Source organism: Xenopus laevis, chromosome 4L (assembly GCF_017654675.1).
Source record: "Xenopus laevis strain J_2021 chromosome 4L, Xenopus_laevis_v10.1, whole genome shotgun sequence".
Classification (NCBI taxonomy): Eukaryota; Metazoa; Chordata; class Amphibia; order Anura; family Pipidae; genus Xenopus; species Xenopus laevis.
The window spans coordinates 9,422,929-9,436,148 of NC_054377.1; the positions used below are offsets into that span (position 1 = coordinate 9,422,929).

Here is a 13,220-nt window from a genome sequence, read left to right on the forward strand (position 1 = left end):
GTACAATACCAGGTTCAGACTGGGGTGTGCAAGGCCTGCTGGGGCTGCTAATCCAAATGTCCCCATGGCCTGTCTGCTCACCACCCCTTCCCCTCCGCCATGCGTGCTTACTTTTACAGGGACTCTTTCAAGTTTTCAAACAGGGGTCGCTGACCCCATCTAAAAAACAAATGCTCTGTAAAGCTACACATTTATTATTACTGCTACTTTTTATTACTCCTCTGTCTATTCAGGCCTCTCCTATTCATATTCCAGCCTCTAATTCAAATCAGTGCATGGTTGCTAGTTTATTTTGGACCCTAGCAACCAGATTGCTGAAATTGCGAACTGGAGAGCTGCTGAAAAAAACGCGAAATCACTCAAAAACCACAAATAATAAAAAATGAAAACCAATTGTCTCCGAATATTACTCTCTACATCATACAGGTAGGGGATTCGTTATCTGGAAACCCGTTCTCCAGAAAGCTCTGAATTATGATAAGGCCCTCTCCCATAGACTTCATTTTATCCAAATAATCCAATTTTTAAAGAACAATTTGCTTTTTCTCTGTGATAATAAAACAGTCCCTTGTACTTTATCCCAACTAAGATATAATTAATCCTTATTGGAAACCAAACCAGCCTGTTGGGTTTATTTAATGTTTACATTTATATTGATTTTCTAGTAGACTTCGGGGCCACATTTACTAAGCTCGAGTGAAGGATTCAAAGTAAAAAAACTTCGAATTTCGAAGTTTTTTTTGGGTACTTCGACCATCGAATAGGCTACTTCGACTAGGACTTCGATTCGAACTAAAAATCGTTCGACTATTCGATAGTCGAAGTACTGTCTCTTTAAAAAAAAATTTGACTACCTACTTAACCACTTTAAACCTACCGAGTTACAATGTTAGCCTATGGGGACCTTCCCCATAAGTTTTCTAAGCTTTTTCTGATCGAAGAAAAATCGTTCAATAAGAAACAATAAGAATAACTTCTTAATTTGACCTGAGTTCTGAGAATATTTTGGCACGGGATTAGTGATCGGCGGTAGGATTTAAAGCGACATTGACATATTCTCGTGATAATGTGGATAACCCAGTAGAGCTTGCAAACTAAGGCCTTTATAACAGTGGCGTGGTTTTATCAGGAATTAACCTGCCTGTATTATTTTGGAAGGTGGGAGGAAACTGGGAAACCCATACAGACAAGGAGAGAACATATAGACTCCTTGTTAAAGAGTCTTTTGAAAATGACATTTTAAAGCAAGTTCAGGGGGCTTTGTGAGGATGCGGAGATTGGTGGAGACTCAGCATCTGGAGGGTTAACAGCTGGCCAAATTATACAGGACATGGAACGCTGATGGGCATTATGTAACTTTTGTCATTCAAATTCTCGTACATGATAGAAATAGGGATGTACTTAATATATAGGGATTTTTATTATAAAAATGCACTTACATTAATTCAAAACGTTAACATATCAGAAAACCAACAACCCCACCCATTCACCCTCCTGCCCCCAGAGTCCATCCCTCTGTCCATAGGCAATAGTCCAAACCACCAATTCACAAGGCCAAACTTGCAAAGTCTTGTTTTTGTCCATATGGCCTTTGTACCACCCCAACACAAAAACAATAACTAAACTCCCCCACCCTTCCAGAAATGCATGGAGAACAAAATAAATCATTTCCAGGACATATCTCTGCTCGTACATTGTGCTGGGCAATATCTCTGCCATCACCCTGAGGATAAAAGGAGAGCAGTATCAGAGTGTGGGAGACAATACCAATACCAATACCAATACAAACAGAGTGAACAGATGTCTAATAAAACAGCCAGAACACGACTTGAAGGGGGGCAACATGGTACATTTCTGTTCAGTGAGTTTGCAATTGATCCTAAGCATTCAGCTCACATTCAAAAGCAACAGTTATGACCCATGTGGCCCCCCCCTCAAGTCTCTGATTGGTTACTGCCTGGTAGCCAGGGTAACCAGTCAGTGTAAACCAAGAGAGTAGTAGTAGAGAGTAGTGTCCTGACTGACATGTTATACATCAAATCACTCCAGCCTTTATACATTACATTTGTGCCTAACTAGCTATATTAGAAACATTTTTTATTTTGCACAGCCTATCTATTTACCCAGTTTTTATTTTTACACTGAACAATTCAGTTAAGAGCTGCGGCTAACTGACCATACACGTCTCTAGTCACAGGGCAACTGACCAGAAAGTGATCCTGGGTCTCTTCCTCTTCACACTCCCAGGGGCAATTTTTGCTGCCAATACTAAGATAATTTAAGTTGCCCCAGACATAGAGTTTCCCTTGGAGTGAAAGCCAACAGTTGTCAAAGAACTTAGGGGGGAGTCTCTTGCCATTAAGATAGCGAAGGCTTTCCTGAAGGATGTCACACACACAGTCTCTCAAAGCGAGAGAAACAGCAAAATAGTCCCTGATCACCCTGTGATACAACTGTACTATCCGAAATCTCTTCATTCTACCGCCTTGAAACCATGTTCCTACAAAAGGCAATACCCAATTCCTGATACAGACTTCCCACAGGGAATCATTTCCTTGGGCCAAACCGCCAAAGTTAAACTTCAGGAAAAGTGACCCAAAGAAAGTCACTGGGCACAACATGCCCAAACCACCCTCCTTCCGCTACCTAATATATAGAGACAAGAGGAAAGTGTTGGAAGGGTTAATGTCTGCTCTCTCTCATTTCCCTACAGAAATAGGGATTGGAAGCACTAGATAGGTGCCTTTTATTCAAGGACAGAGACAAGTGACTGAAAAGACTCTGGGGGGTAGGTATGTGCCTCCCACAATTCTCTGAGACACAACAGATAAGGACAATAACAGGGGCAGTACTTTACTGGGCTCGCGGGCAGTATAGGAGCTGCAATTAATGAGTCTCTACCTTATAAAAAGGAGAGAAATATTTTAGCAGGAAGTAGGAAGCAGGAAGTTGTGTGTAGCTTGTGCAGTTTTTGAGAGAAGTGTGTGAGTGGAATATCTGTAATTTGCATTCAGTAAAATTGCTCAAAATGTGGTTGAAGCCCCATCAAGTTTCATCGAAATACTTTGTACACAGTGTTACACCCAAAAGGGGTTGGGCTAAAGGATGTTTTGGGCGTGGCTATCTTTTCCTTGGATAAACCTGATAAACAAACAGCGGCCATTTTCCCTTCTCTGCACCAGAATCGCATCTATGTCTCATTAACCTCCTCTCATCCAGCGCATATTAAGGGGCTACAGGTTTCCCTCCCCCAGCGCTCCTTTTTATTATTATTTTTTTCCTTTTTGCAGACCCGTCATTTCTGCCCACACCACAGAAAAGTAGGACAGATCAGATCTGGTCACATGTTCTGTTCGTCCTGTTCCTGTGCTGAGAGTGTTAGAAAGACTAAGCCACCATTTTACAGTGTGCTGTTATATGTTGCTGTGTTAACTCTTAGTAAAAGTTAATTGATTCAAAGAAATGGATTCCTGTTCTGACTCTGCTTGTCAAATTAGTATCTACATTACTGTGCAGACTTTCAGTCGAAGGCCCCTATCAACACACACTAGTTAAACTGTTTTTTGGGGGTCTGGAATAAACCAATACAGACACAGGGAACGTCTACAAACAGCTTGAACATAATGCTCACACTGACATCAATATATCTATGTCCATAAACCATAGAGATGACCATTGAACAAGGCCATAGACCCTAAATCTGTAAGGTGACCCACTGTACTATCTTGGGATGTAGTGTACACAAGGAAAGTCCATAAAAACACTGGCCTTCTTGTGGGCATGTTCGAAATGTATAGGCCAAGGAACCCCCTATCCCCCAAGTTGTGCCTTTACCATTCCATTAAAACACAGAGACATATTATGGCAAAATCGGTGGAGGTCACAGGCTTTATTTTACACTTAAAGAATCAAAGTTAAGGTACACCCTGACCCCAGTTGCGGCTCTTATTCTCCAAACATGGGCTCCCTGCCCAAACAATGTGCAACTCAAAAAAACATGGGATCAATGCCCAAAAAATTTCCAAACATGAAGTAGACCTAGAGCTGCACTGATGCCTAGCCGCAGCTGACCCCTGACCCTGTTGACCAACACAGATAATGGTACTCCAGAGGAAGGCGAAAACTCTAGCACTTTTCAGCCAATTAAGTGCTATGAGAAAAATTCCTTCCTGACCCCATCCAGGCGATCGGTCGTAACAGCCCTGGGGCACCTTTTTCTCGACTGGATCCGTCTTACCTAGAGAGGGAGGGTGGGAAACAAAAAACAAATACGTATGAACTCTTCACAAACCACATCCTCTTAAAACCCCTGCCCTGCTCAACGCTCCTCCTCTGTTTCCACCCCCAACCCACCCACTTTTTTTCCCCCTTTCCATTGTTCTTACCTGGGGGCTAACTGGGAATGGGGTGGAGGAGGCTAAAAGGGCTGCACCTTACGGGGAAGGGGGCCTTGCATAACCCCATTTCATCCCTAAATGGGCTTCATCCCCCCTTATGTTCTAAACACTTCCCTCTATAAATAAGGGCACACCCAATATTGTCACATTCTCTCAGGGTTTGTCTAACCCAGACTTTCCTCTAGGGATTTCTGTCAAATTCTCTCAAGATTTGGCCTTATAAGTTTGTTTCTCCATCTAAACCAGCTGTTTTTTTGTCTAACCCAGACTTTCCTCCAGTGATTGCTGGTGGGACCTTCCAGTGGTGAAAACAAAACAACCTGACTACAGTATATTCCTTTACTAAATGGACACCCTTACTCTCAGTGCAACAGTTGTGTGACCAGTATAACATTCCCCAAGAGGAAATATTTCGATTTTGCAAAGCTTGTAGCGATTTTTTTTGGTGAAGGGAAACGGGACAAATTCGGCCATCACTAGTGTACAATACCAGGTTCAGACTGGGGTGTGCAAGGCCTGCTGGGGCTGCTAATCCAAATGTCCCCATGGCCTGTCTGCTCTCCCCCCCCCCTTTACCTCCGCCATGCGTGCTTACTTTTACAGGGACTCTTTCAAGTTTTCAAACAGGGGTCGCTGACCCCATCTAAAAAACAAATGCTCTGTAAAGCTACACATTTATTATTACTGCTACTTTTTATTACTCCTCTGTCTATTCAGGCCTCTCCTATTCATATTCCAGCCTCTAATTCAAATCAATGCATGGTTGCTAGTTTATTTTGGACCCTAGCAACCAGATTGCTGAAATTGCGAACTGGAGAGCTGCTGAATAAAACGCGAAATCACTCAAAAACCACAAATAATAAAAAATGAAAACCAATTGTCTCCGAATATTACTCTCTACATCATACAAGTAGGGGATTCGTTATCTGGAAACCCGTTCTCCAGAAAGCTCTGAATTATGGAAAGGCCCTCTCCCATAGACTTCATTTTATGCAAATAATCCAATTTTTAAAGAACAATTTGCTTTTTCTCTGTGATAATAAAACAGTCCCTTGTACTTTATCCCAACTAAGATATAATTAATCCTTATTGGAAACCAAACCAGCCTGTTGGGTTTATTTAATGTTTACATTTACATTGATTTTCTAGTAGACTTCGGGGCACATTTACTAAGCTCGAGTGAAGGATTCAAAGTAAAAAAACGTAGAATTTCGAAGTTTTTTTTGAGTACTTCGACCATCGAATAAGCTACTTCGACTACGACTTCGATTCGAATTAAAAATCGTTCGACTATTCGATAGTCGAAGTACTGTCTCTTTAAAAAAAACTTCGACTACCTACTTCGCCACTTTAAACCTACCGAGCTACAATGTTAGCCTATGGGGACCTTCCCCATAAGTTTTCTAACCTTTTTCTGATCGAAGAAAAATCGTTCGATCGATCGATTAAAATCCTTCGAATCGTTCAATTCGAAGGATTTAATCGTTCGATCGAACGATTTTTCCTTCGATCGTTCGATCGTAGCATTTGCGGTAAATCCTTTGACTTATGTACATGCCCTATGTACATGCGGGGCCCTATGTGCATTCTGGGAGTCACAGTGCCATTTGATGCTGGAAGCCACTGTGCCATTGGGTGTCACAGTGCTACTTTAAGCTGGGAGTCACTGTGCCATTGGGAGTCACTGTGCCATGTGATGCTGGGAGTCACTGTGCCACTTGAAGCTGGGAGTCACTGTGCCATTGGGAGTCACCATGTCGTTTGATTCTGGGAGTCACAGTGCCATTTGATGCTGGGAGTCATATTCCAGTCTCTTATTCAAATCAGTGCATGGTTGCTAGGGTAATTTGGACCCTAGCAACCAGATTATAAACTGGAGAGCTGCTGAATAAAAAGCTAAATGACTCAAAAATTGCAAATAATAAAAAATGAAAACCAATTGCAAATTGTCAGAGAATATCACTCTCTACATCATACTAAAAGTTCACTTAAAGATGCGAAAAGGTGGCTTTAGACTTATACTATGATCCCTAGATGAAGGAAGACCTTTGCAGACATATTGGTATTTAAATTCCTATCCTACAGTGGAGAACTACTTGGGGGGACTAGGGGTGCCACTGTTACCCCATGGACCCTGGCAGGAGGACTATAGGACTGATAAAGAATTCAGTAAATTGCAATATCTGTAAGGAGGATGCTGGGTAATAAAGGGGTTACGGCCTGGTTAATATGGTCTCACCCAGGTCTGTAGGGCTTTAGTTCCATTTCTGCATACTCGGCCAAATAATAAATTGCAGTTTAATAATTTATAGGGAACAAGACAAATATGTGTAGAAGCAGACAGAAACCCCATAGGCTGACTCTGTATAGGTCAAGTTTTTCAGGGCAGGAACTTTAAGAGCTGCGGCTAACTGACCATACACGTCTCTAGTCACAGGGCAACTGACCAGAAAGTGATCCTGGGTCTCTTCCTCTTCACACTCCCAGGGGCAATTTTTGCTGCCAATACTAAGATAATTTAAGTTGCCCCAGACATAGAGTTTCCCTTGGAGTGAAAGCCAACAGTTGTCAAAGAACTTAGGGGGGAGTCTCTTGCCATTAAGATAGCGAAGGCTTTCCTGAAGGATGTCACACACACAGTCTCTCAAAGCGAGAGAAACAGCAAAATAGTCCCTGATCACCCTGTGATACAACTGTACTATCCGAAATCTCTTCATTCTACCGCCTTGAAACCATGTTCCTACAAAAGGCAATACCCAATTCCTGATACAGACTTCCCACAGGGAATCATTTCCTTGGGCCAAACCGCCAAAGTTAAACTTCAGGAAAAGTGACCCAAAGAAAGTCAGTGGGCACAACATGCCCAAACCACCCTCCTTCCGCTACCTAATATATAGAGACAAGAGGAAAGTGTTGGAAGGGTTACTGTCTGCTCTCTCTCATTTCCCTACAGAAATAGGGATTGGAAGCACTAGATAGGTGCCTTTTATTCAAGGACAGAGACAAGTTACTGAAAAGACTCTGGGGGGGGGTATGTGCCTCCCACAATTCTCTGAGACACAACAGATAAGGACAATAACAGGGGCAGTACTTTACTGGGCTCGCGGGCAGTATAGGAGCTGGAATTAATGAGTCTCTACCTTATAAAAAGGAGAGAAATATTTTAGCAGGAAGTAGGAAGCAGGAAGTTGTGTGTAGCTTGTGCAGTTTTTGAGAGAAGTGTGTGAGTGGAATATCTGTAATTTGCATTCAGTTAAATTGCCCAAATTGTGGTTGAAGCCCCATCAAGTTTCATCGAAATACTTTGTACACAGTGTTACACCCATAAAGGGTTGGGCTAAAGGATGTTTTGGGCGTGGCTATCTTTTCCTTGGATAAACCTGATAAACAAACAGCGGCCATTTTCCCTTCTCTGCACCAGAATCGCATCTATGTCTCATTAACCTCCTCTCATCCAGTGCATATTAAGGGGCTACAGGTTTCCCTTCCCCAGCGCTCCTTTTTATTTTTATTTTATTCTTTTCATTTCTGCCCACACCACAGAAAATTAGGACAGATCAGATCTGGTCACATGTTCTGTTCTTCCTGTTCCTGTGCTGAGAGTGTTAGAAAGACTAAGCCACCATTTTACAGTGTGCTGTTATATGTTGCTGTGTTAACTCTTAGTTAATTGATTCAAAGAAATGGATTCCTGTTCTGACTCTGCTTGTCAAATTAGTATCTACATTACTGTGCAGACTCAGGAAACTGAGGCTTTTTTTCCACCCAGTTTTTATTTTATATATATGTGTTTCTGTGTGTGTGTGTGTGTGTGTGTACACAGTGCTTGGTAAAGTTTTGTCATTATTTATATCGTCACAGTGGAGCTTTCAGTCGAAGGGCCCTATCAACACACACTAATTAAATTGTTTTTTGGGGGTCTGTAATAAACCAATACAGACACAGGGAGCGTCTACAAACAGCTTGAACAGAATGCTCACACTGACATCCATATATCTATGTCCATAAACCATAGAGCTGACCATTGAACAAGGCCATAGACCCTAAATCTGTAAGGTGACCCACTGTACTATCTTGGGATGTAGTTTACACAAGGAAAGTCCATAAAAACACTGGCCTTCTTGTGGACATGTTCGAAATGTATAGGCCAAGGAACCCCCTATCCCCCAAGTTGTGCCTTTACCATTCAATTAAAACACAGAGACATATTATGGCAAAATCGGTGGAGGTCACAGGCTTTATTTTACACATAAAGAATCAAAATTAAGGTACACCCTGACCCCAGATGCGGCTCTTATTCTCCAAACGTGGGCTCCCTGCCCAAAAAATGTGCAACTCAAAAAAACGTGGGCTCAATGCCCAAAAATTTTCCAAACATGAAGTAGAGATCACAGGGCCGGGCGCACTCAGTGACCGCCTTTTTGCCCACCCCCTGCTCCCTCAATGTGCATAAAAGGCACTAGCCCAGTCACTTGCATGCATCAGAGAAGACCGTGCAGTCCCAGTCTGATGCACACTTGTGACTCACTCAAGGTAGGCCTGCACTGTAACCAATTCGTAGACCTAGAGCTGCACTGATGCCTAGCCGCAGCTGACCCTAGCAAATCTGTTGACCAACACAGATAATGGTACTCCAGAGGAAGGCGAAAACTCTAGCACTTTTCAGCCAATTAAGTGCTATGAGAAAAATTCCTTCTTGACCCCATCCAGGCGATCGGTCGTAACAACCCTGGAGCACCTTTTTCTCGACTGGATCCGTCTTACCTAGAGAGGGAGGGTGGGAAACAAAAAACAAATATGTATGAACTCTTCACAAACCACATCCTCTTAAAACCCCTGCCCTGCTTCAACGCTCCTCCTCTGTTTCCACCCCCAACCCGCCCACTTTTTTCCCCCTTTCCATTGTTCTTACCTGGGGGCTAGCTGGGAATGGGGTGGAGGAGGCTAAAAGGGCTGCACCTTACGGGGAAGGGGGCCTTGCATAACCCCATTTCATCCCTAAATGGGCTTCATCCCCCCTTATGTTCTAAACGCTTCCCTCTATAAATAAGGGCACACCCAATATTGTCACATTCTCTCAGGGATTGTCTAACCCAGACTTTCCTCTAGGGATTTCTGTCAAATTCTCTCAAGATACGGCACAGATTTGGCCTTATAAGTTTGTTTCTCCATCTAAACCAGCTGTATTTTTGTTTAACCCAGACTTTCCTCCGGGGATTTCTGGTGGGACCTTCCAGGGATGGGAACAAAACAACCTGACTACAGTATATTCCCTTACTAAACGGACACCGTTATTCTCAGTGCAACAGTTGTGTGACCAGTATAACATTCGCCAAGAGGAAATATTTAGATTGATTCGAATACAACACTGCATTAAGTCACTATGAAACTTTTCCACGTCCAACCACTCATGAGCTAATGTGCCTCCTAGATCCTGTATGTTCCATATGTTCCATTTAACTCCTACAAAGGACTTGAGATTTGTCCAACCGTGGGAGGGAGACCTGCGAGTTAGCTTTGATCTTAATAACCGGTAAACAATATCATTTGAATCAGGAATAAATGCTTTATTTGGAGATTAATAATAATCTCTGCTGAGATTATTTATAACCATTAAATGCAAATGTATTGGTTTATTTTATGTCAAATTTTATTATCACGTCGATTAGGTTCATGGGGAGAAACTGCTGCCATTAAACACCTGAAATTGTAGCTGACAGTTTCATATTCTGTCAGTCACAATTACAGATGTAAGGTTTATTATCAGGAACGCTTGGGACATGGGGTTTTCTGTATAAGGGATTTTTCTGTAATTTGGATCTCTATAATTTAAATCTGCTTAAACATTAAATAAACAAAATAGGATTGTTTTTCCTTCAATAAGGATTAATTATATTTTAGTTGGGATCAAGTACTAGGTCCTAGGTCCCAGACCTGTTATTTAGAATGCTCTGGACCTGACGTTTTCCAGATAACGGATCTTTCTGTAATTTGGATCTTCATACCTTAAGTCAAATTCTCTCAAGATACGGCACAGATTTGGCCTTATAAATTTGTTTCTCCATCTAAACCAGCTGTATTTTTGTTTAACCCAGAGTTTCCTCCGGGGATTTCTGATGGGACCTTCCAGGGGTGGGAAACAAAACAACCTGACTACAGTATATTCCCTTACTAAACGGACACCCTTACTCTCAGTGCAACAATTGCGTGACCAGTATAACATTCCCCAAGAGGAAATATTTAGATTTCTTCAAATACAACACTGCATTAAGTCGCTATGAAACTTTTCCACGTCCAACAACTTATGAGCTAATGTGCCTCCTAGATCCTGTATGTTCCATATGTCAGTCACCTAATGATTGTAAAATGTATGTTATATTGAATAAACAGTATTTTAATTCTAGAAAATCAATTTTTTTTATAAATAAATTATTAATTGGTGGTGAAATTCTCAGAAAGAATGACTTCTGGCTAAGAACGATCAGTGCTTCTTGACTTTGGTCCGTGGTTTGATATATTGAGCCTTGGTCTTTCCTTGTGGCGATGGAGCTCCAACATCAGGGGTCAAAATCTAAGGGGAAAACACATAACACTGGATCAATATACACATGAGACAGTTTCTTTAATGGCCAGTGACTGAACTACCGGAGGAGCAGTGGGTGCAATTCTAGCAGGGCCCGCCCTGTGAGCCCGCCTGCAGTTTGTGCCGGCGAAAAACGTTGAAAAAAACGCTTCCGGATAGAGGCTGCAGTCTGCACCCGGGCCTGCCTCCCTCCTGTTACTGTTTATGCCAGTGTCTTTTAAAGCTGAAAATATTCTAGCACAGATGATATTAACACAATAGAGTGTATGCCACTTACCCTCAATTGTAATTTCACCCGGATTTCACTATTCTGTTCAGTTGATTCAAGGGGCAGTCAGTCCTGCAAGGTCATTTCCGAAGCAGCCAGAAGGCGAGATAGGCGCACAGTAATACTTCCGATGGGCTTATTGTGTTCATTGTGAACCTGTGAAAATACCGGTCATAAGTGGGTCAGAAAGCAAAGAAACACAACACAGCACCCTACATGGGTACAACAGCAGCCGCAAGAAAAGCCCATTTGTACTCACCTTAAGCTTCAGTTCCTCATTAAGTGGGTTCCTTATCAAGAACTGGAACCTCTTTTTCCACTCTGCTTCTCCGTTATTTATTCTGCTTTGTAAATAGAAATAAGATGTATTCAGAATGGAATCTGGCACGGCCATTTAATGAAACAGATATTTTCACAGGGTACAAGGAAGTGCCAATCAGCGCCTCCCCTTCCTCCATAAGTAACACATATTTGGACAGTTCTTCTAATACTTACTCCAATTTTCTTTACATTGTCTTCAACGCCAACCTGCACGACAGCTAGCGCTTTCAGATTGTCCTTCTTCACCTGTTGGACAAGAACAGATGTCGATCAATACTGGTGTATAATGGGAAAAAGGGAAACTTTCAACTTGGTGTTGGGAGATATTTTACACCTATTATATCTTAAATACTCGAGTAAGTTATTAAGATAATAACAGGCAGTAGGGACAGGAATGGCAGTTAGAGGGACTTTTAATCTGACTCACTTGTAGAACAGGCAGACCCCTTCCTTTTTCAATATAGGTGTACAGAACGGCTGAAGCAATCTCATTATCTCTTTTTGGCCGAGATTGTTCGTTTACTTTCAGCACCTGGAAAACCCAAAAAAAATTTGATGCACCAACAAAACATTCCAACGTATTTCCACGGCAGCCAGCGTAAAGGAACAGAGACTTTACCTCTTCCAGTTGGGTTGGGTCTGAAAGTAGCCTGAGACGTGTCACCTTGATATGAAGCTGGCCAGACTTTACGTTCTCCAAATCTATCCACTAAAATAGTAAAGTAAAAAAACATAGTCAGATGCCTCAGAAAGCTTTGTATTATTAGTATTACTATTATCATTATATATCAACATGACTGGCTACACTTACCTTGTCTATGAATCCTCTCTCTGGCACCTCTTTTATTCTAATTCTGCAACTAGATATGGGAAAGGAAAAATAGTTAGAAACTGTATCTACAGATTCTACAGCTGCTTATTGTTATTATAGGGTCACATATGGACATACTCACCTGCCCAATTGCTGGTTTATCTTAACACCTTTGTCAGAGATGAGATTAAATTCTATCTCCTGGTCTGGGAGGTCAGAATATAATATCTAAGGATAAAACGAGAAATGTGGTTATAATATCTAAGATGCAATCTACTGAATTTACTGTACAGATAAATATCTGGGTACGTGATGCGATACCTCAAAGGTCTCATTCCACTTTGGATTCAAGTTCTTGTGTATCACCCTTGTCTTTGCTGTTGTTCCTCCTCCGCATATCACAACATAAGGGTTCGATGATTTGGTTAAAATTTCCTTGGCAACAAGGTTTTTGGCTTCTATGACTCGGATATGAAGCGCATTCTAAAATAAAGTGAAAAACAAGTTAAACATTTTTCTAAGTCCCAAAAAACACTGGTGTTTTTTCTTATTTCTTTTTTATGGGTGATAGGCTGAAAAAGATTGAAAATTTTTTTTGAGGCTACCCTCCTTCCCCCTACATTTCCTAACTCATGGCACCTTAACTATACAGTGGGCACATGTGTAGGGCAAAATAAAAATTTTATTTGCTGTTTTGAAGGTTTCCCAGGCTTGTGTAGTGCTGCTACATATACCTCCATTGTAACTTCAATTTGGCGCCGTATGCAAATTAAGCATCGCTAGTGTAACTTTGCTTTGCTTGGCGAATTAACGCTAGCGCATCTTCACAACCTTACGCTT

The 13,220-nt window shown here is 41.7% G+C and overlaps 1 long non-coding RNA gene across 1 annotated transcript; it reads right to left on the minus strand.

Moving 5' to 3' along the window:
* Positions 1–11,181: 11,181 nt before the first annotated feature.
* LOC121402839 lies at positions 11,182–12,910 on the minus strand. Its single transcript, XR_005966808.1, has 5 exons — positions 12,702–12,910; positions 12,381–12,608; positions 12,189–12,278; positions 11,508–12,101; positions 11,182–11,404 (listed from the first exon to the last, which is right to left on the minus strand). It is a non-coding gene; the product is annotated as an uncharacterized LOC121402839 (long non-coding RNA).
* Positions 12,911–13,220: the final 310 nt, after the last annotated feature.